The sequence below is a fragment of the Crocuta crocuta genome, unplaced genomic scaffold (genome assembly GCF_008692635.1).
Source record: "Crocuta crocuta isolate KB4526 unplaced genomic scaffold, BGI_CrCroc_1.0 scaffold274, whole genome shotgun sequence".
Lineage (NCBI taxonomy): Eukaryota > Metazoa > Chordata > Mammalia > Carnivora > Hyaenidae > Crocuta > Crocuta crocuta.
In genome coordinates, this window is record NW_027530222.1 from 4,208,842 (window position 1) to 4,236,657 (window position 27,816).

A 27,816-nucleotide genomic window follows, 5' to 3' on the forward strand; every position below is an offset into this window, starting at 1 on the left:
GGGGCAGTCTGGGTGAGAACAATCTCTGTCTGCAGAGTCTGTCTTCTCGAGGGTTCCTAGAGATGCCTGCCAGCCCCATAGGACAGGCCGGGGGTACCACATTCATACCCGTTTCTCGGACGAGAAAACTGAGGCTTGGGTCCATGGCTGGCCAGTGGCGCTGTGACTCAGACCCATGTCTTCTGACTCCTAGTCCGGTGCTCATGCCTCGACTGCAGGATCTAGCTCTTTCTTTGAAGGCAGGTTGCTGGTGCTGCTCACGTGTTAGGAGAGAACAGTTGCCCTGAGGCCTTTTCCTAGGGGGTGTTCTGTGCAAGGGGGTGCGGAAGGCGTAGCCTTCTCTGCTCTATCCCAGCAGAGACAGCATGGGAGCAAAGGAGGCCGGCCCTTCGGGGCTGCTGCAGGGGTGGCACAGTGGGTTTGGTACCCTGCAGGGCTAGCGACACCCCGGAAGTCATCTCAGAGTGGGCAGCTGCCCTCTGTCACGACAGGTATCCGAGCAGCTTGCAGGGGTGAATGAAGCCCCGACAGGCCAAATCCCTGGGTGTCTGGGAGGCAACCAGGGAAGGAGTGGGGGCCACCCGGCCTGGCTCAACAATGCCCGGCTCCTTGCCAGTCACTCTTCTCACTACCCTCTCCTGGATACTGGGCACCCCGAGGGGCTGGGACAGGGTCTGCTCTACTCTGGCCTCCTCTGGTTCCCCTGACACTCAGGGGGGCCTCTACTCCTGGCTTCCTCAAAAACTCTGCCTAATGCCCATAGATTGCCTCGGGGCTCCCCTGGGTCTGTGCTCAGCCCCGCAGCCTGGGCCAGGATGAAAGTGAAGCTGTCAATAATTCATGTGCTCGCTCCCCCTCACTTCCCCTGCTTGGCGGGCTGTAAATATTTCACGGTTTCAGGGGGGCAGAGATGGCCCAGCCAACTTCCAGGATGGGGCTCGAGGGAACCTCGCCCTTTCCCAGAGGCAGAGGGAGTAGAGAGGAGTGGAGAGGCTGTCCAGAGATACGGACTGGGCTGGCCTTGACTTCTCTGGTGGGGACAGGGAGCCAGTCCCAAGGCTGTCCTCAACTCCGCCCTCTTTCTCGCCTCCGGCTCTCTTGGTTTCTCTCCTCCTTGGCCAGACTCCTCACATCACCTGCCCAGCGTCCGGCCTTGATTCTTGATTCCTTCCTGGACAGTTGGCCAAGCCACTCTGACCACACCCAGCCTGAGGAAGCTCTCTCAAACGGAATCTGTTTTAGACTCTGCCAATCCCTTGTCTCAGAGACGTTACAAGCTCCAGGTTGCTCTCTGGGGCGGGGGGGGTGGGGTCCACCTTTCCTACCCCAACTTGCAGGGCCCTGTGCACTTGGCTGTCTGGATCTTGGAGCCTTGTCTCCCAGCCCTTCAGCCTGCTCCCCTGTGCTCTAATCTTGTTATTCCTGAACCCCTAGGCTCTCACCCACCCTTTAGCCTTTGTTCTGTGTCACTCGCCCAGGGGGTGATGGGGGTCCCATGTCAGGGCTCTGTGTGTCTCCACACTGGTTCTGGGGGTCACTGCTGTTCTAAGCCCATGCCTACTATGCTATGTAAGCCAAGGTAAGACCTCTGATGGCTCTGGACTTCTCTCTTATTGTGACCTGTGTCATATTCTTCTGAACCTTGGTGTGTGCATCTATAAAATGGGAATAGTAATGCATCCCCCAGAGGTGAGGCTTGGAAAGAAGGTCTATATAGGCACAGCCCAGGCCACAGCATGGAGTTGGTCCTCTGGCCATGTCAGCTGTTTGGTTGGTTTGCCCTCATGGACAGCAGGCTGCAGAATTTCCCTCGGCGGGGTAGAAACAGAGGCCATGTTGTGGACAGGAGCCAAGGAAACAGCAGAGGGCCGGGGGCACAGGGAACCCTCCTAGGGGTCTTATGGTAGGTAGGCTAGCTGGGGAGCCCCCGGGAAAGGGGTAGAAGGAGGGTGCACGAAGGAGGACGCTGCTACAGGGAATTGGGCAGGACTCCACTGGGAACGTTCGGGAGAACACAGAACCTTCCATCTGAGGGCATGTGCTTATCCACTGGCCCCTTTACCGTTGGTTGTGTGTTGCCTCTAAGGGAATTGGTTTCCAGAGCTTATGGACAACACAGGCACCTACACTGAGCAGGTCCCCTCCGCTGTTCACAGCTGCACAGAGGCCCTGGGACAGCGGGGGAAAGACAGAGAGCATTGGAGGTAAGTTCAAGGCCACGGAGCTGTGGCCAGGAGACAGAGAAGGCAGCAGAAGACCAGGATGCTAACCACAGGAGTAGCATAGGGGCAGATGGAGGAGGAGACTGTGTGGTTGAGGGGGGCTGTGGCCTCCTCCCTGCCCTTCTCCCATGCATTCGTGCATTCATTCATCAGCGATTATTTATTGACCATCCACTGGGTATCACAGAGCAACTAGATCAATCTAAAAATGACCAGCTCATCTTCTGCTCCTACCCTGGGCCCTGGGGTAACTTGGAACCAAATGAGGTGCTAAGACCCATCTGATAGGTGGGTGGCAGGTGGGTGGCCCTCTCTTTAGGTTGTGGGGAGCAGTGGGGAGATGTCTCCCCTTAGACTCCTTCTCAGGGCTGAAGAGGCCTTTCTTCTTCCTCCAGGACACTTTCCCCTCCCGCTGGCCTTAAAGGGATAGGTGCTCTATCTGGGAGAATGTCACCTTTCTGACCTCAGGGAGACGTCCTGGGGAGTGAGGCTGGAGGCAGGGACTGGAGGCCGATGTGTGGACCTCCCAGGGCTCCTCCCTCACTGTCTGCTTATACATTTGGAACTGAGTCTCCCCTCTCTTCTCAGACGTTTCCAGAAACCCCGCTGAGTATCAATTCCTGAACATCCATCCATTTACTCATCTAGACAATGTTTCCCCTATCTGGGGCCCCAGAGAGGAAAGGGGAACTCGCTGGTCTCCTTGTTCTGAAAATCCAGCCTGGAGTTGCCATTGAAAGGCATCCTTAATCCTGCCTCAGCCACTCCCTTGTTTTGTGTCGTTGGATGAAGTCACTTACCCCTGAAGCTCAGCTTCCTCTTCTGTGAACCAGAAGCTGAGAATAATGATCATAATGAGCTCCAAGGGTTGTCAGGAAGCTCAGCTGAGAGCCGGAATGTGTGAGAGCATTGCAAACAGCGGAACATTGTACCAGTGGAAGGCCTCCACTTCTCCATCACTTTGATCATCTTCATTATCCTCATGGTTGCCATCCCAGCCCCAGGGCAGAGTGGTTTCCCTGCAGTGGGAGGACTTTGCTGGTGCTCTCGAAAACACCTGTCTCTCAAGTAGACCGCCCATGGGCTGCATGGAAGAAATGGATGTAATTTATAATGAGCTTCATTAGGGGTCCACTTCGGAGGTGGGTTCACCAGAGCCTTAACCCATGCATCCTCCGGGCTCTCCTCTGTGACGGCCTGGGCCTCCCCAGCTGTACATAGCTTGGCCATGCAAGGGGGTACAGGCAGGAACTGCAAAGGAAGCAGCAGCTAATGAAAAATTCAAGCTAATTGTTTGTTAAAAAGCCCTGTCTGCTTCAGATGGGATTCTCTAGGCTGAGAAGGGGGATGTGGGGTGGTCTGCGGCTGCTGTCAGTTTGTCAGGTGCTTGCTTCCTGGAGGACCCAGGCGCAGGGCCTGGAGAGGATGGGGAGCTTCCTGGGCAGACGGCCAAGGGCTGGGGGAGTGAGGAGGAGCCTCCTCGGAAGCTCTGGCTTCCATTGTGTTAAAGCACAATGTCTCTGTCTACATGTGTGGCAGGCATGTGCTGTGTGTGTGTGTGTGTGTGTGCGCGCCTGTGCACGCGTATGCAGGCAGAGGAAGAGGGAAGACCAAAAAGTATCCTGTTTAAGTCTCCAGAGCAATCAAGACACCTTCTGGATTGATCTGTGATTGGACACCTTCTGGACTGATCTGTGATTGGAGGAGCTCCCTCCCTGAAAGGAAGGGTGCACACTATGTGGATAGTGTGAAGAGAGGTGTCCGTGCTCCGATGCAGGGGAAACCAGAGATATGTAAACGGGGCTAGTGATGAATTAACTCAAGGGTACCAGTGGTATGGTGGCCCCCGCTGAGGTCCCCCCAGCCGCGCTAGTGTGTGCCCGGAGTGAGATGTGTAGGGGGCCAAGTTGTGGAGGAGGGCTGCTGCTCTTGGTGTGGATGTTGGGAGTGGTCCCAGAGGCAGGGATGAAGCGGGGAGAAATTAGGTCAGACTACTTGATAAACGGATTGAGGTTGCAAGAAGTGGCCATTGGAAGGGGCTGCATAGTTGAAAGCAGAAAAGACAGAGTATAGAGGAATGTCTGTAAATGGGTCTGGAAAGGAAAGATGGCACCTTGGAATTGGGGCTCCAGAGGCTGTGCGGAGAGCAGTGTCTGCCCCAAGACTGCACTTGAGGTCCAGTGAGGAACGGCTGTGCTCACCAAGGTCAAGGCTAAAGGAGAACGTTGGTCTTTTTGACAGACCTTCCCGGGGTTATAGTTCATTATGGGGCATAATTTTGAGTGAAACTCTGTGAAGCAGGTGTTCATGATGATCTGTTTGTCTGACACTGACCTCTCTCACTGAGTGTGAACCGCACCCCGAGATTTCCTTACTGTGGAGAAATAGATTCTGCAGTGTGGCCTAGTAGGAAAGGGCCCACAACCTGGGGACCCACAGACTTGGGTCCAGATCCTGGCTCACCACCTTTTGGATGCATTTGTTAACCCCCATGCATTGATTTTCATGGCCCCTGGGGCCTACTTGTCTCCATCTCTAACTCCCAGCACAGCGTGGAGAAATTACATATTTTGGAGTCAAATTCGTGTTCATTATGGGTCTCTGCCTGACACCCGCCTCTTTGTAGACTGTAAGTCAAGACTGTATCAACCTAAGGTTTCTTCGTTGCTGAGAGTCTCGACCTTTAGACTATGAACTCCTCAAGGGTGGGGACCACATCTATTTTTCTATGGGTCCCAAACACCTTGACCTGTGCCTGGAGTACTTGATTAATAGACGTCTGTGACACCGAATTGATCTTTGGTGATATCATTGTTCAGATCTTGGTTTTCTCATCGGTAAAATGTAGACAAGGAGTAGTGCCCACGCTGGGGTTGCAGTGTGGCCTGAATGAAATGAGCACCTTACCAAAAGGCCTGCAGGACATCTGGCACATAAGGAGGTCTTCGCACACCCTGTGAATACACGAACTTTCTGAGTTTACCATCTTTTAATGGAATAGAGAAGGAATTCTCATTCCTCAGGTGAGAGTGATGGAAGTGTCCATGGATTCTGGGAGACCTTTGCTTGGGGTTTGCCTGAGTCCACTTTGTACAATTTCTTCTCTTGAGATGCCCGAAGTTTAGGCGTTCCTGGTAAAGGGCCTGGAGCTGTCCTTCCCACAGAGGGTGCCAGGGTCAAGGAGACGGGTTAGAGGTGGAGATTGGCAGTGGAGAGGGTGGGTAGAGGGGAGGGGGGACGCTTCTTTATGAAAGTGTGAAGAGGTCCCCCTTGCCAACAGTGGGTTTGGCTTCTAGGTTGCACCCTGAGGATGGAACAAGCAGGAACAAGCTATGTTTATGCACCATGAAGACTGAGGGTGCACTCGGAAGAAACTTCCTGAGGTTTCCAAAGCTGGTGGTCTCATTCTATCTCAAGGGATTATTCCTAAAGTTGAGGCAATTCCTGATAGTCTGGTTCAAGAGAAAATGGCCATTGATGACCTTTCCATTGTGTTGTTTGGTTGCTTTCTAAAATACACCCCCTCACAGAGGTATATGGTTTTGCAAAAGATTCAAAGAATACGCGCATTGGCAAATAAAAGGAAAAGGTGACCGTCCCCTTGGTTCCCAAGCTACGGCCTTCATTCTCACTTTCTTCCAGGGGGACACAGTTTGATGCATATTCCTTCAGAACTTTGCCCACCCACTTACACGTATATGTACATAAATGAAAACAGATAGAAGCCTAATTGGGATCATACTGTTTGCATTGTTTCATAACATATTTTTCTAGGAAATATGTTTGGAAATCTTCCCATGTTTGTACGTATAGATTGGCCTTAAAGCCTCCATAGTATTCTATAACATGGATTATCATTTTTGACTACTTTTAATGGATATTTGATGGGTCTTCTGATTACAAATGAAGTGGAAATGTTAAACATTATTAATTAATCATTAAAAATTTTTACTGACTTGCCTATTCATGATATCCTTCCATTTTTATTTCTATTGGTATTTGGTCATTTAGAATTGATTTTAGGTTACTGCCTAGAGTCCAGACATTAATCCTTCATGTGCCACACATATTGCAAATATTTTCTCCCAATCTCTCGCTTGTTTCCTTGTTTATGAGTCTTTTATTGTACAGAAGCTTTACTTTGTAAATTGTCACATCAGTCAACTATTTTCTTTATGACCTTCCGGTGTTATGTTTTGCTTGAAAAGCCTTTCTCAGATCTAGATGATAGACTCTTATTTTTTGTCATGTGATATTTTGTTTTTATTTATTTATTTTTAAAGCTTATTTATTTTGAGAGAGAGAGAGAGAGCACAAGCAGGGGAGGGGCAGAGAGAGAGGAAGAGAGAGAGAGAGAATTCTAAGCAGGCCCTGTGCGTTCAACACAGAGCCCAATGCAGGACTTGAACTCCCAAACTGCGAGGTCATGACCTGAGCCAAAGTTGGACACTTGACTGACTGAGCCACCCAGGTATTCTTCATGTGATATTTTAAAGTTGTTTTTTACTTTGTCATTTTGACATACCTGGACTTAATTTTGGATGGTGGTATGAATCTATTATTTATTTGTTGATGGAACATGTTAATAATGTAGATGGGTAAGGCAGATAGTGGCAAAGATAATTCCAAATAGCAAAGAAATGCTTAGCTTTGAAATCATGTGAGTGTATATTTTTATTTTGGGTGGTCAGATTTTAAGAAATTCATAAGATGTTTGCGATAATAAATTTAAACAATGCAGAAATACATGACGTAAAAACTGAAGGTCCATCAAGCTTCCAGACCCAATCCTCCTTTGCGTGAATTGAATTTTTTTATGACAAGCACATCTTACAAAAGTAAGATACATATCTGTTGGCTGTTTGTATTTCTCCTGTGAATTACATCCTTGTATCTTTTATCAGATCTTTTTTCTTTTGTTAATTTTTAATTTAATTAATTTAATTTAATTTAATTTTAGAGTTTGAGAGGGAGAGAGAGCCTGAGCAGGGGAGAGAGGCAGAGGGAGAGAGAGAGAATCCCAAGCAGGCTCCACACTCAGCACGGAGCCCTATGCAGAGCTCAATCCCATAACCCTGGGATCATGACCTGAGCTGAAATCAAGAACCATATGCTCAACTGACTAAGCCACCAAGGTGCCCCTGTTCTTTTCTTCTATTGGGTTATTTTTTTTTTTTTGGTATTGATGTGCAGGCAATCTTTGTATATTAAAACAATGGCTCTGATTATTATTTATGTTCCAGATATTTTGGACATTCTAGTCTGTAATGATTATCTATTAAGTAACAGCATTTATTATCAGTTTTCATTTCATTCGTTCATTCATTCATTTATCCATTCATTCATTTCTGAAGGGCTGAACAACATAATGGAAAAGATGGCCAAATCATGAATAAAAATGGTGAGGTTTGTGACTTGGCACATCACTGTGTAAGTCACTGGAGATCTGTGCTTCCACGTTCTCTCTTCCAAGATGAAGATGCTGCATTAAGCTCTAAGATCCCAAACTTCTCTGACTGTTATTCAGCTGCTGCGTTTGCAGCAGCCACATTCTCTGGGCAGGATGGCAGCTTCACATCCTGGATGTGTTGTGCCCACGTCCATAACAGTGATTCTGATTCCCTGGCCACATATACTGACCAGAAAATGGGGCAGTGGGGGGAATATTAGGTAACGAGCAGAAAGGCACTGACCTGGGTGGGCCCAGTGCCCCAGAGATGACATAGAAGGGCTGGAGAAGCAGGAGATGAGACATGGCATCTTAGACAAGTCCCTTTTCCTATCGTGGCCTCCTATTTTGATCTGGGAAGTGGGAATGGGGAACAGTGGGAGACCAGGGATTTCTAAGCTTCTTGCCAGCTCTGAGGTTCTGTGATGGCCCACGGAAGTCACACGTGGGGCTTCTGTGGCTCGTGGGCTGGCTGTTTGTCTGCTTATCTCCCCTCCTCCCTGCAGGAGGTAACCTCTCCGTCCCTAACACACTGTGTGCCAGTAGCTTCTGTGTTAACAGCATCGATCCGACAGTTAGTGCCTGGCTCCGTCTGAGCAACTTGAGGACAAGACTTCTCAATAACTTTTTAAAAACCTTAGTAAAAAACATTTTAGTCCCTTCCCTGTCTTATTTCGATACACGCTACTGTAGAAAAAACAAAGTTCATAAAGCAGGTAAGGTATCCTATCAGAGGATATATTTACTACTAGCATTATCTCGTCTATGGGTTCTTTCTTTGCATCCTGTATGCACGATTTTGTATTCTGGGTTTTTCACTTATGGCACAATTATTTACTTGTGTCATTAAATGTTCTCCATAAGCCTAATTTATAATCACTGTATATCAGTGGGGCAGGACACTGTATTGCTCAAAAATATCTTCACATGTCTATGCCATCTTTTTCCCCAAAGCAACATTGGAGAAGAGCGTGTGTGACTATATCGTGAGGATGGAAGCGAAGCTCGCAGCAATTACTGGGATTTCCTTGGTTCATGGAGTTGGCCGGATGCAAGAGGGAGCCACTTCGTACCTGCTGTCCACACGGGCATGACAATTCACTGTATTTCCACACTTAGAATGTTCCCTTCTGCCAAGAATTCTGTAAGGAAGGTGGCTAGGAATTATTGTCTTCTTTACTGAGAGCAAAGCAGGCTCAGAGCATTGAATGATTTGCCCAAGGACACAGAACATCAGCGACCAGACCTGGAATCCTCCTTTCCTGACTCCAGGTTTGGCACTCTGGTGTCCCCAGTTGAGGACGCTTTCCACTTAAGTCTCGATGCAACAGGAAATTTGAGTGAGGCTGGTTGGCAGCAAGATTTCAGAGATGAGAGATCAGGGTTGTCGCTAGAGGGAAAGCCAATCCTCTAATCAATCCAGACATCATTTATTTATAACTGTAGAGGCTCGAAGAAGGTGCACGTCAGCAGAGGAGGAGGAGGAGGGGGAGGAGGGGGAGAGAGCAGCAGAACTCATCCCAGAAGGGGCCAGAGGTGTCCTGATGCAAGGAAGCTGGGCCCAGGGAGGCCGGGAGAGGAGAGAGGACAGAGCTCAGTACGGGGGCTCCTCTTGGCAGAGAGTGTCTCTCCGGGATCAATAGGCCAGGCCTTGGAGAGTCTTCCTCCCTTGTACCTCTGCATTGAGTTCTTCAAAAGAAATGTGCTTTCATTGCCTTTCTCTCCCAGTCCAGGACAGAAATAGCTGGAAAGAAAAGACTCTGTTGTCCAGGGCGAATGGTGGGTTTGGTGTTTATCCAAAAAGCATTGGTCTCAGCTTGATTTTTCCAGAGCTGACCTGTCCGGTATGATTTTCCATCAGCATTGAGACTGCTCAGTTCTCTGGCTTAGGTCCTCAGGGATGTGGGCTGGGGGGTTGTCTCCTCTCAGCCCCGTCACTGATCCTGGGGCAGCAGATGAGCCATGGTGAGAGCTAGTGGTGGCGGGTGGGGAGTGGGGAGTACTGGCTGGGAGACCTGGGTTTCCATCTGGCTTGGTCACTGTGTACTGTGTGAGTTGGGGTGGGTTAGCTTCTTGGATATGCCCTCAGTTTCTTCAACTCAAAGATAAGATGGTTGTAGTAGATGCCATTTGGGGCCCGTGGGATTCTGGTGTCCTTTGATTCATTTAGAGATAGTATAGCTCAGAGAACAAGTGTGTGGATCTTGGAGACAGGAGTTAGACCTCCTGGGCTCCATCTAGCTCTGCCACTAGCTTTCCATTGCTATTGACTTACTAAGAGCAAGTCACTCAATCTCTTCTGCCTCTCTTGCTTCACCTATGCAATGGGCACAGTTGCTAACTCACTATCTTATTTTTTTTTTTTACAAATAGTTTATTGTCAAATTAGTTTCCACATAACACCCAGTGCTCTTCCCCACAAGTGCCCTCCTCCATGCCCATCCCCCCCCCCCACATCCATCAGTCCTCAGTTTTTGTCAGCATTCAAGAGTCTCTCATGGTTTGCCTCTCTCCCTTTCCCCCACCATTTCCCCCCTTCTTCTCCCCCTGGTTCCTCAGTTAAGTTCCTCCTAATCCTCCTATACGTAACTCACTATCTTATTAAATAAGATGATTAAATAGGTTAATTTGGTCAAACACTCGGAACAGTGTGTGGTATACAGTAAGTGCTTTTTAAATCAATATGTATTACTATCAAGCTCAAAGAAAGGTGGGGCTGGGTACCAGAAAGGACTCCTCCCTCCTGGAAGGCACACAGCTTGGCTCCGCTGACACCAGCAGGTATTCATCATTGTTTCTTCCTCCTGGAGCACGACTGGGACTCCAGGGTTGCATCCAGACTGATCAGTGACTAAACAGCCAGCTCCTTCCTAGAACCAAACTCATTATGACAGTAACTAATCTGGATGCTTTCAAAGAGCCTGCTTCCTACATTATTTTATTGAATCCTCTCTCAACCTGGGAGGCCCTTGGCGGAGGTGACACCAAGCTCATAGGTAGAGGCTCGTAGTTAGGAATGGTGGGGCCAGGACCTGGCTGTCCTGATTGTCTATGTAGCACTGGTCTGGGGTGAGGGCCTTTGGCCAGCCTGGGGTGTCTGTGCTTGAGGTCACCTTGTGGAGCACATAGTAGCTCAGTTTCGGGAAGAAGGGGGTGGACTGCCATGTGCCTGGTCAGTAGACCTGATTTTTGCTGATCATGTAAAAAAAAGTATGCAGACCTACCATGCTTCTGAAATTCACTCCCTTATTGTTGGACATTTAAGCTATTTTCAGTTCTGAGCTATCATTATGTACCTATTAAACTAGTAAAAAATAATTCTTTCAGAACCTTAGAAGCAGTTACATGTGTATTTGCTGATGGCTTCATAAACTGATCCACTTTTTCAAGAGAACAATCCAGTAATATTTAAGAGCTATAAAATTATTCCTACCCTTTGACCTGATAATTCTACTTCTGAGAATATACACCAAGGAAATAGCTTAAAAGAGAAAAAATAAGAAAGTAATTGCTCTTAGAAATGCTATTTATAAAAATTGGAAGCAACCCAAATGCCCAGCCATCAGGGTTTGGCTTCAAACCCATAGTGTATTTACATTCTAGAATATGATAGAGCTTTTAAAAATGACAAATATGGGAACCATGTCAAGGCACGGACAAGTACGCACATATGAAATAATGACGCGTGGCAAAGGGTAAGTATGTATGTTTGTATGCATTTTCCAATGACAACTACACAAAGCAGGCCAATATTTGTTCAGTGAGCTGATAAAGGTTAGATGCAAGTTGGCATTGCTTTAAATGTTCATTAACTAGTTTAAGCTTACAGTAAAAATAATATGGGTCCTTTTATAGTCGTAGATGAATAGGACCAGCTACATAATTTGCAGGGATCGCTGCTAAATGAAACTATGGGGAGCTTTGTTAAAAAAAATAGAGGTTTGAAGATGGTGACAGCAGAGCTTTAAACCAAGTGCAGGTCCTTACAAACCCTGGATCCGTGTAACTGCGCCATAAGCCTGTGAAGTCGGCCCTGGCTAGAGCTGTTCACCCAATCTACTCACTTCACCGATGAGCAAAATGAGTTCACGAAGTTCAACTTTGCCTAGGAAAACTCAGAAGCACCAACAATCCGAGGCCCCCCTTGGAGCTTGGAGTTGGTGTGGAGATGACAAACCACCAGATGGGTCTAGAGAAGTTGTGGTCACAGAACTCGGGCCATTTGTCCCTGGGCCTTGCTGCCCCAGCTGGGGAGTCCACAGTGCTTTGTTCACCCACCCACTCATTTATCAAGCATTTATTCACCAGTCACGTGTCTCCAATGCTAGGCTGTTGGGAACACAGAGGACAAAGACCTGGAAGCTTAGGGTTCACTTGCAAAGACAAAGGGTTATATTTGGTTAAAGCTCTGGTAGGTTTGGACTAGTGGTTTAGGCATAGCAGAGGGGCTGTGGGAAGGCCAGGGCTCTTCTGGAGATGCTGAATGACACCCGGGTCTTGAGGATGGAGTGCCTTGATCAGGAAGGTTTAGGGTCCCTGGCTACTTAGGAAACAACATTCTCTACAAAGTCCAAGTAAAGACAGTAAGTTTGGGAACTGCCAATACTGGCTTTGGGAGCAATGTCAGAATCCAGTAATAGGGAGAGAAGTCAACTAAAGCTCTGAAGTCTTTACCTGGCGACGAGCTAAAATTTCCCATTCTGTGTTTATTTAGCAGACTTTGTTACTTTGCGTGTGTTGTTCCAGCCTACGCAATCTCTTAAGATGGACACTGGCATAATTCTTGGCTTCATGCCGTCTTGGGTTGAATCAGCATGCTGTCCATTTCTGTATCCAAGTGGTCAGTGGGAATACTGATCCTCCACTGGAAACTTCCATAAGCTGTCCACAGAACTTTGTGAGAGGCTCTGCCGCGTGTCTTCCTGACCCTGCGCTGTAGCAATTTTCTGGCCCATCACAAATGAATCTTGCGAGATGGGCAGTATTGTTTTTGGAGAGCCCCCTTGGTTTCTTGTGGGCACTGCTTGCTATTCCAAAATCTCACAGACAGACTGGCTGAGGACATTTCTCCACACCCTCCAGAAATTTCTGCTTTGACCTACTCCTGAGAAGTGGGGTTGTCCATAGTGAATTTAGAAACAGAAAAATACAGAGCTCCTTCCGTGTATCTCCCCACCCTCACAACATACACCGTCCGGGCCACACATCTAATCCTTGGCTTAAATGTTAGTACTACCAGATGTCTGCCCCTAGTGTGTGGAGCCCCGTGTGTCATGCACTTGATCACTGACTTCCCCATACGGGGCCGGTACAAACACCCAGGGAAGCTGGACTCAGGAAATGACCACAGGACTGTTCGATTCATTTGCTCTTGAAACCTTCAAATATTGTCCTTTGCTACTCAGCTGAGTTTGTGCTTGCTACTCAGTTTTAAGAATTAATCATCTTGGGGCACTTGAGTGGCTCAGTCGGTTAAGCGTCTGACTTTGGCTCAAGTCATGATCTCATGGTTTGCGAGTTCAAGCCCCACATCGGGCTCTGTGCTGACAGCTCGGAGCCTGGGCCCTGCTTCAGATTCTGTGTCTCCCTCTCTCTGTTCCTCCCTCACTTGTGCTCTGTCTCTCAAAAATGAATAAACGTTAAAAAAAACTAAAAAAAGAATTAATCATCTTTTGTATTTACATGTAAATGTTCTTAGTGAAAATATTTGAGAAAAAAGTTACTCTACTCATTACCAAACAGAGTCATCATCAACAATCTGTGATAACCATTTTGTCTGTATGCATATAAATAGAGATCTCTTAGGTAGTTGGAGAAATAATTTGGTCAAGATGGAATCACACTGTGCAGGGCATTTTTACTAAGCATGTATTAAATTCAACTGAAAATTTAAAAAAAATTGTTTTATTTATTTTTGAGACAGAGAGAGACAGAATATGAGTAGGGGAGAGGCAGAGAAAGGGAAACACAGAATTTGAAACAGGCTCCAGGCTCTGAGCTGTCAGCACAGAACCTGATGTGGGGCTCAAACCCACAAGCGTGAGATCATGACCTGAGCTGAAGTCGAATGCTTAAAATACTGAACCACCCAGGCGCCCCTTAACTGAAAAGTTTTTAATGGTTATTTATTTTTTGAGAGAGAAAGAGAGTGTGAGTGCGGGAGGAGAAGAGAGAGACGGAGATACAGAATCCAAAGCAGATTCCAGGCTGCCAGCACAGAGCCCGACGGGCGGCTTAAACATGCGAACCACGAGATCATGAACCGAAGTTGAACGCTTAACCGACTGAGCCACCCAGGTGCCCCTAACTGAAAATTTTAATAGCAAAAAAGGAAATTCAAAGAATTGACACAGAATTTTTGAACATCAGATGAATTATTTTGACCACAGGAATATTAATACATTCCTAAAATATATTCAAAATATATTCCTAAAAGAGCCTTCAAAATTAAGAGAGAGTGCCGTAAATATTAAGAGAGTAAAGTAAGTTCTAAGCAAAATTTCTATTTGAGATACTATCCAGTGACTCTCTGTTAGGAGAAATGAGAAAATTAGCACGTTACTCTTCCCTCCTCACTCTCGCACAAAGCAAGGTGTTTATTCAATGCACTCCTTTCATATTGTCCAAAGTAGTCATTCATTTTCTGCTCTATAGCTGCGATTTCTACTTGCTTAATCCATGGACTATGGGCTACTGTGGAATGCTCACTGCCGGTTGTTGGTTTTTTAACCACAGATTTTCTCTCTTCAGATTATTTTGATTCATTATTTGGTTGACCAGATTCATTGTCAGATAGTTTTTCTGAGGAGGGGTCCTTATTTTGCGTGCATGATGGGGTTTCTGTCTGTTGGCTTTACACTTGAAGTTATGCATTTTTTATTTTTTAAAATTAAAACAATTTTTAAATTAATATTTTTTTCTTAATAATCTTTTTTTAACATTTATTTTCTGAGAGAGAGAGAGAGAAGCACGTGTGCATGCATGCGAATGGCGGAGGGGCAGAGAGAGAGAGGGAGACACAGAATCTGAAGCAGACTCCAAGCTCTTGAGCTGTCAACACACAGCCCTATGTGGGACTCGAACCTACTTTCTAATCCATATAGCCAAGGAGGGAGTTATTTTTATATGCAGATGAGGGAACCAAAGTTCAGAGAAGTTACTTATCTGTTCAGGGCCAAACAGCTATTGAGAAAGAGGGCAGGATTTTAAGCTTAGGCTGGGCACTGAAGCGGGTGCTCTGTCTTATCCAAAAAGCCATCTCCTGTGAGATATTCCCTCAGGGCTCAGAGAACACTGGCTGGAGGTAGATGAAAGGCAAGGAGGAAGGGGTGGAGGTTCATTAAAGGGATATTTCCATAGGCCAAGGGACAGTTGACTCTTGGACAGGGGCTGAGAAAGTCCATGGAGTTGGTCTCCCATGGTGTTTTCTGAAGCAGAGTTTGTAACTTCTCATCCATGGAGGAAGTGGAAGCTGGCTGAAGACTGGACAAAATGAGCCTGGTGGCCACTGAAGGAGATTTTCCTTGTCCTAGATGACTTGGCATTTTTTAGACCAGTCTCAGCCTGGGAAGCTGTCTGGATGACTAGGTGATGAAAACCCAAATTCCTGTCCTCTGGATGGGTACCTACACCTTCCCTTAGCATCCCAGGTGGGGCATTCCCAGCAGAGTCCCTGGCATGTCATTGGCCATCTGTCACTGCGGGGGGCCTGGCAGGGAGCAGGAGGCATCCCTCCTGGGAGAGCGGGACCCAGAGTCTGGGAGAGGTGGCCCCCGCAAAGGGCAGCAATTGTGGATCATTCTGTTGTTCTGCGTAGAGGTCTTCTTCCCTTCACCAAATATGGGGACTCTTTGGCCTAGGTCACCGAGCTATTCCTGGAAGGTAGGCAGCCTTCCAGGGTGCCAGGCGAGCACTCTGTAAATAAATGCCGTGGAGCCTTTGCCCAGCACCCCCCCCCCCCTCCAGGGACCCGGAGCCCAGTGTGCCTCTGCTCCCAGAGAGGTGAGCGCCAGAGAAACTGGGGCCTGGAGTCTACCCTTAGGCAGCCTCTAGGTGGTCCCAGCTGGGGGTTCCATCATCCTTGTTCAGCCCCTTGTTGGCCCCTCATGGACAGCAGTGGTCAAGGAAGGTTCTGGTATCTGGTCTTGGGGTCTTGAGCCTGGTGGTAAGGAGCCAGGTGAGCAGTGAGCCTGGCTGGCTCTGGCCACTTGAGTGGAGGGGTCTACGGACAGCTGAGGAGGGGCTGGAGCCCTAACACAGTAGGTCCCTCCTTAGCTCAGAAAGACAAAAGCTGAGGGGCGTCTGGGTGGCTCAGTCAGTTAAGCATCTGACTTCGGCTCAGGTCATGATCTCACGGTTTGTGGGTTCAAGCCCCACATTAGGCTCAGAGCCTGGAGCCTGTTTCAGATTCTGTGTCTCCCTCTCTCTGACCCTCCCTGCTTACACTGTCTCTCTCTCTCTCTCAGAAATAAATAAAACATTAAAAATTTTTTTAAAAAAGAAAAAAAAGAAAGACAAAAGCTGAGGGGCGTCTGGGTGGCTGAGTCGGTTAAGCATCCGATACTTGGTTTCAGCTCAGGTCATGATCTCACTGTTTCCTGAGTTCAAGCTCTGCCTCCAGTTCTCTGCTGACAGTGTGGAGCCTGCTTCTGATTCTCCTGTCTCTCTCTCTCTCTCTCTCTTTCTGCTCCTCCCCCACTCATACGCACTCTCTGTCTCTCTCTCTCCTCCATCTCTCTTAAATAAAATATTTATTTCTATTAAAATTTTTTTAATGTTTATTTATTTTTTGAGAGACAGAGACAGAGCACAAGTGAAGGAGGGACAGAGAGAGAGGGAGACACAGAATCTGAAGCAGGCTCCAGGCTCTGAGCTGTCAGCACAGAGATGGACACGGGCCTCGAACTCGCCAATAGGGAGATCCTGAACTGAGCTGAAGTTGGAGGCTCCACTGACTAAGCCACCCAGGCACCCCACACTTCTTTTTTCTTTTTAAGGAACAACAAAAGCTGAGAGGATGTGAGCAGAGTCAGTATATTTAGGACAAGCCTGAGAAACATGAACATAGCCTATGCCCACATCATCTAGAATACGGGAATAAGACTGGCCGAGGTGAGGGCCAGTCCAGCTTCCCCTTACTAGCTGGGCAAGTGACATAAGTGCTCTGAGCCTCAGTGTCCTCAGCTGTAAAATTTCAAGGTTGTTGGGAGGAGTATTTGACATAGGTGAAGTGCTTAGCGTGGTGTCTAGCACACACCGCAAGTGCTTAATAGTTGGGAGCAATCTTCATCATCATCATATGTTTTCATTAATGTATTTGAAGTCACACTACTTCCATTGGAGGCCACCTCCAACATGTAGTTATTAAAATTTTTTTAATGTTTATTTATTTATTTATTTTGAGCGAGAGACAGAACGTGAAGGGGGGAGAGGCAGAGAGGGAGACACAGAATCCAAAGCAGGCTCCAGTTTCTGAGCTGTCAGCACAGAGCTCGATGCAGGGCTCAAACTCAATAACTGTGAGATCATAACCTGAGCCAAAGTCAGACACTTAACTGACTAAGCCACCCAGGCTGCCCAACAACATGTTGATCCTTGACCACTCTGAGCCTTGGCTTCCTAATCTCTACAATGGGGTTAAAAACAAGAGCAATACTTTTCAGAAAGTTGTTGGGGTGACTAAAACCTCTTAATATAAGAGTAGCTGGCACCTCTTAAATGGAAGAGCTCCAAATACATTTGATTAGAATGGGGACACCCCCATAAGTCCTCGAAGGTCTCTTTAGGACCCTCTTCCCAAAGAAGTACAATTTTCCATGGCAGGGGTCACTTCATGAGATGGATCACCTCAGGAGATGATGCAAATCAGGACCGAGTCAGGGGTGTTTCAGATGAAAGTGAAGAAATCCAGCTTCAAAATAGCTGGACTGAACTGGGCTCCAGGCTCGACCGGAGCCAGGCATTTTGACAATGGCATCGGCATACTGTCTGTCCATCTTGAGCCCTCTTTTCCATTGTGCTAACTCCTTTCTCAGGCAGGGTAGCTCCTTGTGGCAGCAAAGCCAGCCGCTGTCAGTGCCGCGGAGGCCACCTTCAGAGGGAAAAGTGAAGCTGCCTCGCCCTGAGCAGGCATCACACTCCTCGAAACAACTGTTTGAGTCACATGCCCGCCGCCGCGGAAACACTGAGCAGATCAGGGATGGATCACAAGGCCAGCCCAGCCCCGTGGCAAGGCCTGAGGGCCCTGTGTTTGACAGCCACACTGGAATCCGGGGAGGAGGGGCACCATTCCCATAAAGCAGAGGAGGGCACAGTTACCAGAAGAAGAGGGAAGGCCGGCTGGCCAGGCAGAAGCAGTCGCTGGTGATTAGAGTTAAAAGATGCTCTAGGTAAATCCCTGGATGACCTAATGCATCATCTTAATGGGCTGTTAAGGGGAGTGGGAAAGCTCACAAGATGTCATTCTATGGGTCCCTCGATGCCCTGGCAGGGAAGGAAGCAGGACTGAGCACCCACTAGACTGCCCTCCGCCCACAGCCAGTGCCCCAGTCCACACCCACACCCTCACTCCTGCCTGCAGGTCAGCCTTGGAGGGCCCGCTGCTAAAGAGGTTCAGGTCACACGACCCCTTGAGCTAAAGAGGTTCAGGTCGCACGAGGGTCTGAGGCTGCAAATTCATACCTTGCTTGGACACGTGCTGGGAGGGGACACAGTGAAACACAGACGGCTCTGGACTTGGAATCCAAAGCTGAGGGGCGGATGCCATTCCAGAGGCATGACCTTGAACACGCTGCTGCCCCAGACACCCTCCTCTGCCCAGTGAGGGGCTGGGCTGAGCGATCTCTGACGTTTCTCCCAGTGCTGACATTCTGGGAATCTATGAATGTTATTAAATTCATGAATCGGCTTCTTTGCCTGGAACAAGTCAGCTTAAAATACATGCAAATTGCACTAAGTATAGCTGTTCCCTTGCTGAGGAGGCAGTCTGGCATATTTACATAGTTTGGAATTGGCTGCTGTATGCACGGGGTGGGGAGCAGTAACAGGCTCTGAGGCCGGCTCTTAATGCAAGTGGCGTTCTGGACCATTCCCAGCCTGGAGTCCTGAGGCCTGTCGTTAGCAGGGAGGGGGAAGGGAGCGTCTCATACTGGACGCCAGATATGCCAGGACCCATTCTGGGTTCTCATTCTCTAAGGTCTTATTGAATCTTCACAGCAGTCCTTCAGAGTATTACTGTTCCCATTTAATCAATGAGAAAACCTATAGCCTGCCCAAGGTCACATAGAGAGTCAATGTTGAGGTTACTCTCGAATGTTGAGCCAGGTGGGGCTAACTCCAAAATCCATGCTTTCTCTATACACTAGGCCAAGTTGAGCTTCCTCTTCACACCCCAAAGCTACCAGACTCCCTGCATTTTGGCCGAGGTCTTGTGGGCTAATGCTGAGAGTCTTCATTCATTCATTCACTCATTCAATCAGTACATGGCGGGCATTTGCTGGGTGCTAAGCTCCATTCTAGTGATTCTGTGGTAAACAAGAGAGCCAGGGTGTCGGGACTCTTGGAGCTTAGGCAGAAAATAAACAGGGAAATAAACAAAAGAAATGAATTGCAGATCATGACCAATGCTCAGAAGATCATAGAGTGCAGACACCATGAACACCAGGAGCGCGGCCTCGAAGGGAGCTGTTTTGGAAGGACCTGCCTGGGAAGGTGCCGGTAAAGCTGAAAACAAAAATGCCCCAGACGAGGGTTCATCTAGCGGCCCCGGGTTCCAGCGTCAACACTTGCCAGCTTTGTCACCTTGGGCAAGTCACTCGCTCTTTCTGAGCTTCAGTCTCCCGTCTGTGAGAAGGAAGTGATGATACCTGCACTTCAGTCTCCGGTCTGTGAGAAGGAAGTGATGAGGCAGGCTTGGAGAACCGTAAGTGCATGTAAAGCACCCAACACAGTGTCTGTCATGTTATTGCTATTGTCACTGTACTTTCTGGTCTGGGGCTGGGGCCTGCTTTGCTCTTGGCAGTGAGGCTACTATATGGAATCCCTCTCTGGCGAACCCCAAGACCATCAATGCTGGTAGGGTAGATACCGGTAACAGGTCAGGAATCGGGGGCCTGGTTCCAGGCCTGGCTCTAACACCTGCCGCTTGGCAATCTTGGCAGGTGAGGGAATGCACGAGGACCCTGTGCGTCTCCCCTTCCTGCCTCCTGGGATGGCTGTGGCACATCAGGGTAGGAAAGTGCTTTGAACAGCTCTTCTATCCAGCTCTCTCGTCCAGCCAGCAGCATGACCTTGACAAATTGCTTTGTCTCAGGTCCCGGTTTTCTCGTCTGCCAGAAGGGATATAAGAATATCCGCCTCGATGTCATTGCGAGGCACAGATGAGATGTAGGATGTACAGTGGCCCCTCCCTTATCCGTGTTTTTGCCTTCCGTGGTTTTTGTTACCTTGGTCAACCGTGGTCCAGAAGCAGATGATCCTCCCGACATATTGTAAGAAGGTCAACAATAGCCTAAGGCTGTGTCACAACGCCTGGCTGGTGTCATTTACCTCACCCCATCAATCCCTTTGTCATCTCACATCCTCACGAGAAGAAGGGCGAGTACAGCACAATAGCACACTTTGAAGGAGAGAGATCGCATTCACATAATCTTTGTTATAGTTTATTGTTTACAGTTGTTCTAGTTTATTATTGGTTATTGTTAATCTCTTACAGTGCCTGGTTTATAAATTAAACTTTATCACAGGTATGTATGTATTGGAGAAAATCAATGTGCATATGGTTGAGTACTATCCGTGGTTTCAGGCATCTACTGGGAGCCTTGGAGTGCATCCCCCGTGGTTAATGGGGATCACTGTGCAGCCTGAGAGAAGTGGAGGGCAGTGTGCGTAGGTTAGGGTCACGCCCACCCCCACCTCCTGTCAACCCACAGAGGGAAGATGCACTAGAGTGGCTTGTATTCTGAGAACCGGTGGGGAACACTGGGGCCCAGAGGGAAGGCACAGTGGCCAGGGGCTAAATTAGAGCTACTCCTGAGGTGAAGGTGGGGATCGAATCTCATGAGCCAGTTCTCCAAAGATGTACAAATGACTGGCTAATGTCCTTTCTACATTTCTCACTCCGAGGAAGATTGGACTTGGGTCTGTATCTGGCTCTGTACAACCAGAGGGAACAGAGGAAATCTAGCAGTCTCGGGGTCCCTGCTTTGAGCCAGTGAACACTCACAATGCCTTACAGAGAAGATGGCTCGGCTCCAGACAGGTTAAGCAACTTTCCCAGAATCACACAGCTTATAAGTGAATTTAAATCTAGTTTGTCTGACTCCCAAAGGCAGATCCTGTTTTGTGGAGCCTGAAGTTTATTCAGTTTGGGGGAGGCCAGGGGTGAGGAGGACAGAGGAGTGAGGGGTCTTTAAGACAAACATTTTATAAGAACACAGCATTTGGTAAGAAAGTGAATATTGGTCTAGAATGAGAAGAAGGGGCCTTGGGAGGGTCCATGTAAGTGAAGGCCCTTTCTCCGAAAACTCAGAAAGCATCACGACCATACTGTTCCTCACAGAAATCCCTAAGGATTAACACTCTGGGCCTGTAGGAAATCACCTTATTTAAGCCTTTCATTTTCCAGAAGAAGGAACTGAGGTGAACTTGTCAGGTGCAACTAACTGGCTTTCACACCTGAAACCCCCACCATGGAAATGCGATGTGCCCTGGAGAAAGCACAGCTCACAGCATCAGACATATCTGGGTCTAAGGCTCTATGCATCACTTTCTTAGCGACATGAACCTCTTTGAGTCTCAGTTTCTCCATCTGTTAAAACAGGACAGTAATACCTACCTTATAGGTATTATGGGTATTGAATACTATAAGGAGATAAAGGATACAGGGCACATCATAGCTGCATCGTAAGGGTGTCCTAGAATAACGAGAACTGACACTGCTGTCTGGGAGTGGGGGGAGGGGGGAGGGAGCATGGGCTCACTGCTGTCCTGCTGGAGCAGAGACTCTGGGGGAAGGAGCGGGCCAGAAAGGAATGTCACTGGGGGAATTTCTGGAGGAGAGGGGGTCACTTGGGGAAGCTCCTTAGCTCCCTGAGGGACTTGGATCTGGGAGACGCATAGTAGGGTGAGGGGAGGAAGGTCCCATGGCTCTGTTGATAAATGATGCACCATGGAGATAGCACTGTACTGGTGTCAGGCACCCCAGGCTCTTGGTTTATCAATACTCACTCTGTGCTGTTGAACGAGTCCCTTCCCTTGTCGGAGACTTAGTCTTCCCATCTGTTAATGAGTGACATGATCTCTAAGGTTCCTGCTTGCCCTGATTTTCTATTTCTTCATCCTAGCCCCAAGAGCAGCTCCTGGGTAGAAACAAACAGGCAGGGAGCCCTGGAGGGAGGCAGCTGCAGGCCTGGTGGGGAGGCTCTGGCTGCCAGATCTCAATGTATATCCACCCCTGGGTGGGAAGCCCTGTGGACAGTGTGTGGCCCCATTTTAGAGATGTGGGAAGACACCTGTATCTCAATCAGCCCAATTGGAGAACAGCAAGGAGGAGCTCAGGGAGGGACCCAAGGCAGGTACTTCAACCTACAGACTGGAGCCTCTCTCATCTGTAGTGGAAGAGCTGGGTTTCTCCAAGTTCACAGGCATAAGCCTACCCAGGCCCCTGAACAGTGCTGAAATGTACATTGTGTTGTCTGACTTCCCGGTATCCCTGAAGGAGGTCCACGCACTCAGAGGTGCAGCCTTCTCTGGCATCCGCACAGGGCCCTCCGAGCCTTGGTAAGGGGCATTGCTTGAGATTCTGGACCAGCACTCAGTGCTGTCCCACCCCACCCTGCATCTCCGTCAGGGCCCCTCCTGTGATCCTCCTCATTTCCCAGAAGCCCTAGCTGTTTAAGCCCCAGCAGGCTCTGCGTCCCAAATCCCACGGCCTAGGGCTGGCCTGGCCTGTGCTCTTCTCGCACTCTGGGTGCCCAGTGGTGGGCCAGCCAGGCCTGCTGGACGGGACCCGGGGAGTGGCGAGTGAGGCTAACTCCCTCTGACAAGCCCAGGAGCTGTGGCCCAGGGGCTGGCCAAGCTGAGGCCCAGGGGCACTCCTGCTGGCAGGGCAGCTGGTCACATTGATCCCGTAATTAAATCAGGGCCAGGCCTGGCTGACCGTCTGGGCTCTGACCCTACTTGGGCTCTGGCCCTTGGCTCCCAGGACGGGCCAGCATGTGCCTCTGAGAAAGTGGAAGCTTTGTGGCTGCATGGAATTGGGACATGGGGTATCTTATGAGAGGTGCTACTGTGATTCTGTCTGTGGCTAAGAAAGGCCCCCTCAGTAGCGCCTGGCTGTCCATCGCTAGGACTCTGGGGAAGGGGTGGGGCTGGAAGACGCCGACTCTTAGATGAGCCCCGGGACAAGTGGCCTCTGATTAGCTTGCATGGATTTCTCCATCACAGGAAAGGGCAGCTCTGTTATGTCAGATGCCCAGGCCAAAAGCTTGTTGTCATCTTGGATACCTTTGTTTTTCTTGTTTTCTTGTTTTTCTCACACTGTACATTCAATTCACCAGCAAATACTGTTGGCTCCATCTTTTTTTAAAAAATTTAAATCCAAGTTAGTCGTACAGTGTATAGTGTATACACGATAGTGTATAGTGTAATACTTGTTTCAGGAGTAGAATCTACACTTACATGTGACACCCAGGGCTCGTCCCAACAAGTGTCCTTCTTAAGGCCCATTGCCCATTTGGCCCTTCCCCCACCCAAAACCCCTCTGGCAACCCTCAGTTTGTTTTCTGCATTTAAGAGTCTCTTATGGTTTGCCTCCCTCTCTGTTTTCATCTTATTTTTCCTCCTCTTTTCCCTATGTTCATCTGCTTTGTTTCTTAAATTTCACATATAAGTGAAGTCGTATGATATTTGCCTTTCTTTGATTGACTTATTTAGCTTAGCATGATACATTCTAGTCCCATCCATATTGTTGCAAATGGCAAGATTTCATTCTTTTTGGTCATCGAGTAATATTCCATTGTGTGTATACCACACCTTCCTTATCCATTCGTCAGTCAGTGGACATTTTGGGCTCTTTCCATACTTAGACTATTGTTGATAATGCTGCTCTAAACATTGGGGTGCATGTGCCTCTTTGAATCAGCATTTTTGTATCCTTTTGTATCCAATTGTAGTGCAATTGCTGGGTCGCAGGGTAGTTCTATTTTTAATTTTTCGAGGAACCTCCATACCGTTCTCCAGAGTGGCTGCACCAGTTTGCATTCCCACCAACAGCGCAAAAGTGTTCCCATTTCTCCACATCCTCACCATCATCTATTTTTTCATGAGTTGTTAGTTTTAGCCATTCTGACAAATGTGAGGTAGTATCTTATTGTGGTGTTGATTTGTATTTCCCTGACGATGAGTGATGTTGAACATCTTTTCATGTGTCTGTTAGCCATTTGGATGTCTTCTTTGGAAACGTGTCTGTTCATATCTTTTGCCCATTGCTTTACTGGATTATTTGTTTTTCAGGTCTTGAGTTTGATAAGTTCTTCATAGATTTTGGATACTACCCCTTTATCTGATAGGTTATTTGCGAATATCTTCTCCCATTCCGTCAGTTGCCTTTTAGTTTTGTTGATTGTTTCTTTCACTGCACAGAAGCTTTTTTATCTTAATGAGGTCCCAATAGTTCATTTTTGCTTTGTTTCCCTTACCTCTAGAGATATGTCTAATAAGAAGTTTCTGTGGAGGGGTCAAAGAGGTTGTTGCCTATTTTTTCCTCTAGGATTTTGATGGTTTTCTGTCTTATATTTAGGTCTTTCATCCATTTTGGGTTTATTTTTGTGTATGAAGTAAGAAAATGGTCCAGGTTTATTCTTCTGCATCTTGCCATCCAGTTTTCCCAACACCATTTGTTGAAGAGACTGTCTTTTTTTCCATTGCATATTCTTTCCTGCTTTGTTGAAGATGAGTCGGCCATACATTTGTTCGGATCCATCTTCATACATAGGATCTATAGGTTGGCTACCAAGGTTGGCTTCAGAACCCACCTGCTTCTCCCCAGCCCCTCTGCCGCCTGGCCCTCCACGCTGCTGGCCTCTCTCACCTGCATTATCACGGCACCTTCTTGCTGGTACTCTTGTCTCCATCTTTGCCCGCTACGGAGTATTCTACACACAGCAGCTGGTGTGATCACAGAAAAACATGCCCAATCAATTCCTCCCTCTGCTCAAAAGCCTCCTGTGCCTTCCCACCTTACCTGGGATAGATTCCAGAGTCCTTTCTGTGACTACGGGCTCCTATGAGATCTGCAGGCCCCCACCTAATCCCCTTCCCAAGCTTTCTGGCTTCATTTGTTGCTGCCTTCCCCTGCCCTGGCCTCCAAGGCACATCACTTCCTGCCTGGAGCCCTCTGGCCCTACCGTGCCCTGACCCTGAAATGCTCTTCCCACATCAATCTGCACGACCCCTTCCCTGGCTTCCTTGTGGTCTCTGCCTAGACACCACCTTATCCAAGAGAACTTCCTTGCCGATCCAGTGCACAAGAGCCCCCTACCATCACTCTCTATCTCCTCAACCCCATGAGAGCAGGGGCTCTCACTAATTGGTTTATTGATGTATAGTCATTCTCAGACTAGCAAGGAAGGGGGTTCAATTCTTTGCATTCCTCACAAAGCCAAGGGAGATATTGGAGTGGGATAGGGGCCTCATTCATGCTGCCCAATTTTGTGTGCATTTCCCTTGCCGAATGCCATGGCTCTTGACTTCTTTTGAAGAAAAATGTGGTGGACTTGGCTTGCTTGGCAGTTGGCCAACTAGTATTCTAGTTACCAATCTACTGTGTAGCCTTAGGCGAAATGCTGCACCTCTCTGGGCCTCAATCTTCTCATCTATAAAATGAAGCACTTGGTCTGGTTGCCCCAACACCTTTTCTAGATCTGACAATCCAGAATTTTATCACCCTCGACCTTCTCACCCCTCACCTCACTCTTGGTGACAATAGATGTGAATTGCATTCTTTGGCTTCCAGCTGGGTGTCCTTGAAAAGTCACCATTCTTTCGGTGCCTTGGTTTTCTCCTCTGTAAACTGGATGTGATAATGCCTGTGGGGCCGACTACCACCTGGGTGTATCATAAGGCTCAATAGAGGAAAAATTGCTGTGGGATCTAGATTATGAATAAGAGTGAGACTTAGCAGCGTTGGCTCTGGAGCCACAAGGCCTGGGTTCAAATCCAGCTCCTGCAGATTATGAAAGCTTCCCTAAGCCTCAGTTCCTTTGTGTAGAAAATGGGGATAATTAGTGGCTTCCACCTAGGGTAAGTCAGTAGGTAAATCAGTTAATATATGCAAAGGGCTTAGAATAGAGGCTGGCACAGAGTAGTGCCCTAGGAACATTTGCTTTCATTCCTTGTTCGTGGAATCATTCATTCATTCTGCAAGCATCGATCAAGAGCCTATTCATATGCTACTACTGGTTCAAGGTTCATCTGCTCCCCTTCCCCAATTTAATTTTTCTTCACGTTTCCCTTCTGAGGGAAGGAGCGGTCTTACCATGAGGTATTTTTGACACGAGGAGGACATCTTATTTACCTTGGGTTCTCAGAACCTAGCATAGTACCAGGCACATACAAGTGCTTTGCAAATATTCACTGAATTGACGAGTAGTGAGGAGGCCCCAGCACTGGGCAGCGTCGGTTAAATACGGATTATGTGTCAGGCTCCCTGGCAAGTGTTTTATAGAAGGCTCTTATCCCCACAGTTCCATAAGGTGGGTGCTATCACCCCATTGCAGACGAGGAAGCTGGTACTCGGCAAGCTCAACTACCCAGACAGAAACCAGCGCTGGGCTTCTGAGGCTGACCTGGCAGTCCAGAGCTGAGGCTCCTTGCTTTCTGGGGCAATTTTCCTCCCAGAGTGGAAGGTATTACTTATTGAGCACTTATGGTATACCACAGGCATTGCATTGTACCAGGCTCCTTTCAATATGCATTTCATCCTCATGGCTGCCCCATGAAGAGAATGTACCTGATTCCCATCCCTGCTTTATAAATGAGGAGATGGGTTAAGGCTGTGGGAGGGAGAAGGGAGGAAGGGGGAGGAGGAGCTGGGTGAAGGCAATCCCTCTGGCCACTTTCTGACCAGAAAATGCAAATTGAAGAGGGAGGCTGGGGGAGGGGTGCAGACCCCCGAGGCTTCCTCCTTTTTCTAGATCAGCAGCTGAGGCTCAAGGGAGGAAAGCTTTTTCAGGAACTTTTAATATAGCGATTGCTCATTCACACCCCGCAGCCTCGTGAATCCCATTGACAAAAATACCTGAGGAGGGTGATCCGAGTCCATTGCACCTCGTAATCCCTAGACTTCCTGACTCTTCCCCAGTATCTTCATTCCTATATTTTCCTGCAAGCTCACAGAGATCAGAGGTTCAAGGGCTAGCGCTGGAGTCCTTGGTGACTTTTGCTGCAATGTCATTGTAAGACCCAGCTGGAGTTGACCCCACCAGGGGGGCTGTGGTGTCCTATCACGGGGATTAGACCAGCTTCCAGCTGTCTTGGGTCTGAATCCTAGATTTGCCTTGTACTGGCTTTGTGAGTTTGGGCAATTACTGTGCCTCTCTGAGCCTCAGTTTCTTCATCTGAAAATTGAGATAGTGACAAAGACCTCACAGAGTTCATTGTGAGGATTCGATCTGATAAGACAGGCGGACTGTCCAGCACAATGCCTGCACGTGGGTTCCTTGCATCTCGGTCGGATTTGAATCATTTATTCAGTCAGCATGTTTACTGCCTCTCCACTTTGCATAAGGAACCCTTCTTTCCTTGACTTGATAGCTTTCAAGGGGCAAGGCCTTAGGGTAAGCTAAGAATGATCAAAGCAGGTCCTAGGGCTTTGTGAAGATTTGTCTGTGTGTGTGTGTGTGTGTGTGTGTGTATCTGTGTGTGTGTGTGTGTGTGTGTGTGTGTAACCCAGCCCTGACTCCAAGGCCCAGCATTGTCTAAGGCACCAAGGTCTCTTCAGTCTTAGAATCTGGGAAGCCTGTAGGAACCCTGTAGATTCTAGACCCTTGGGAAATGGGAAGGGGTTGGCCCTGGGGCTGTTGTAGTGCCAGGCCAGCTTTGGAGGGCAACTTTTCTGGGCTCTGTGGGAATGTGTGCCATGGACAG

The 27,816-nt window shown here is 48.2% G+C and overlaps 1 long non-coding RNA gene across 1 annotated transcript in view; it reads left to right on the plus strand.

Moving 5' to 3' along the window:
• The window catches only part of LOC144232705 (uncharacterized), a 24,984-nt gene extending 16,181 nt beyond the window's left edge, over positions 1–8,803 (plus strand). The window contains exon 4 of the long non-coding RNA XR_013335494.1: positions 8,626–8,803. This is a non-coding gene — a long non-coding RNA (uncharacterized LOC144232705). The remainder of the gene's footprint in view (positions 1–8,625) is intronic.
• Positions 8,804–27,816: the final 19,013 nt, after the last annotated feature.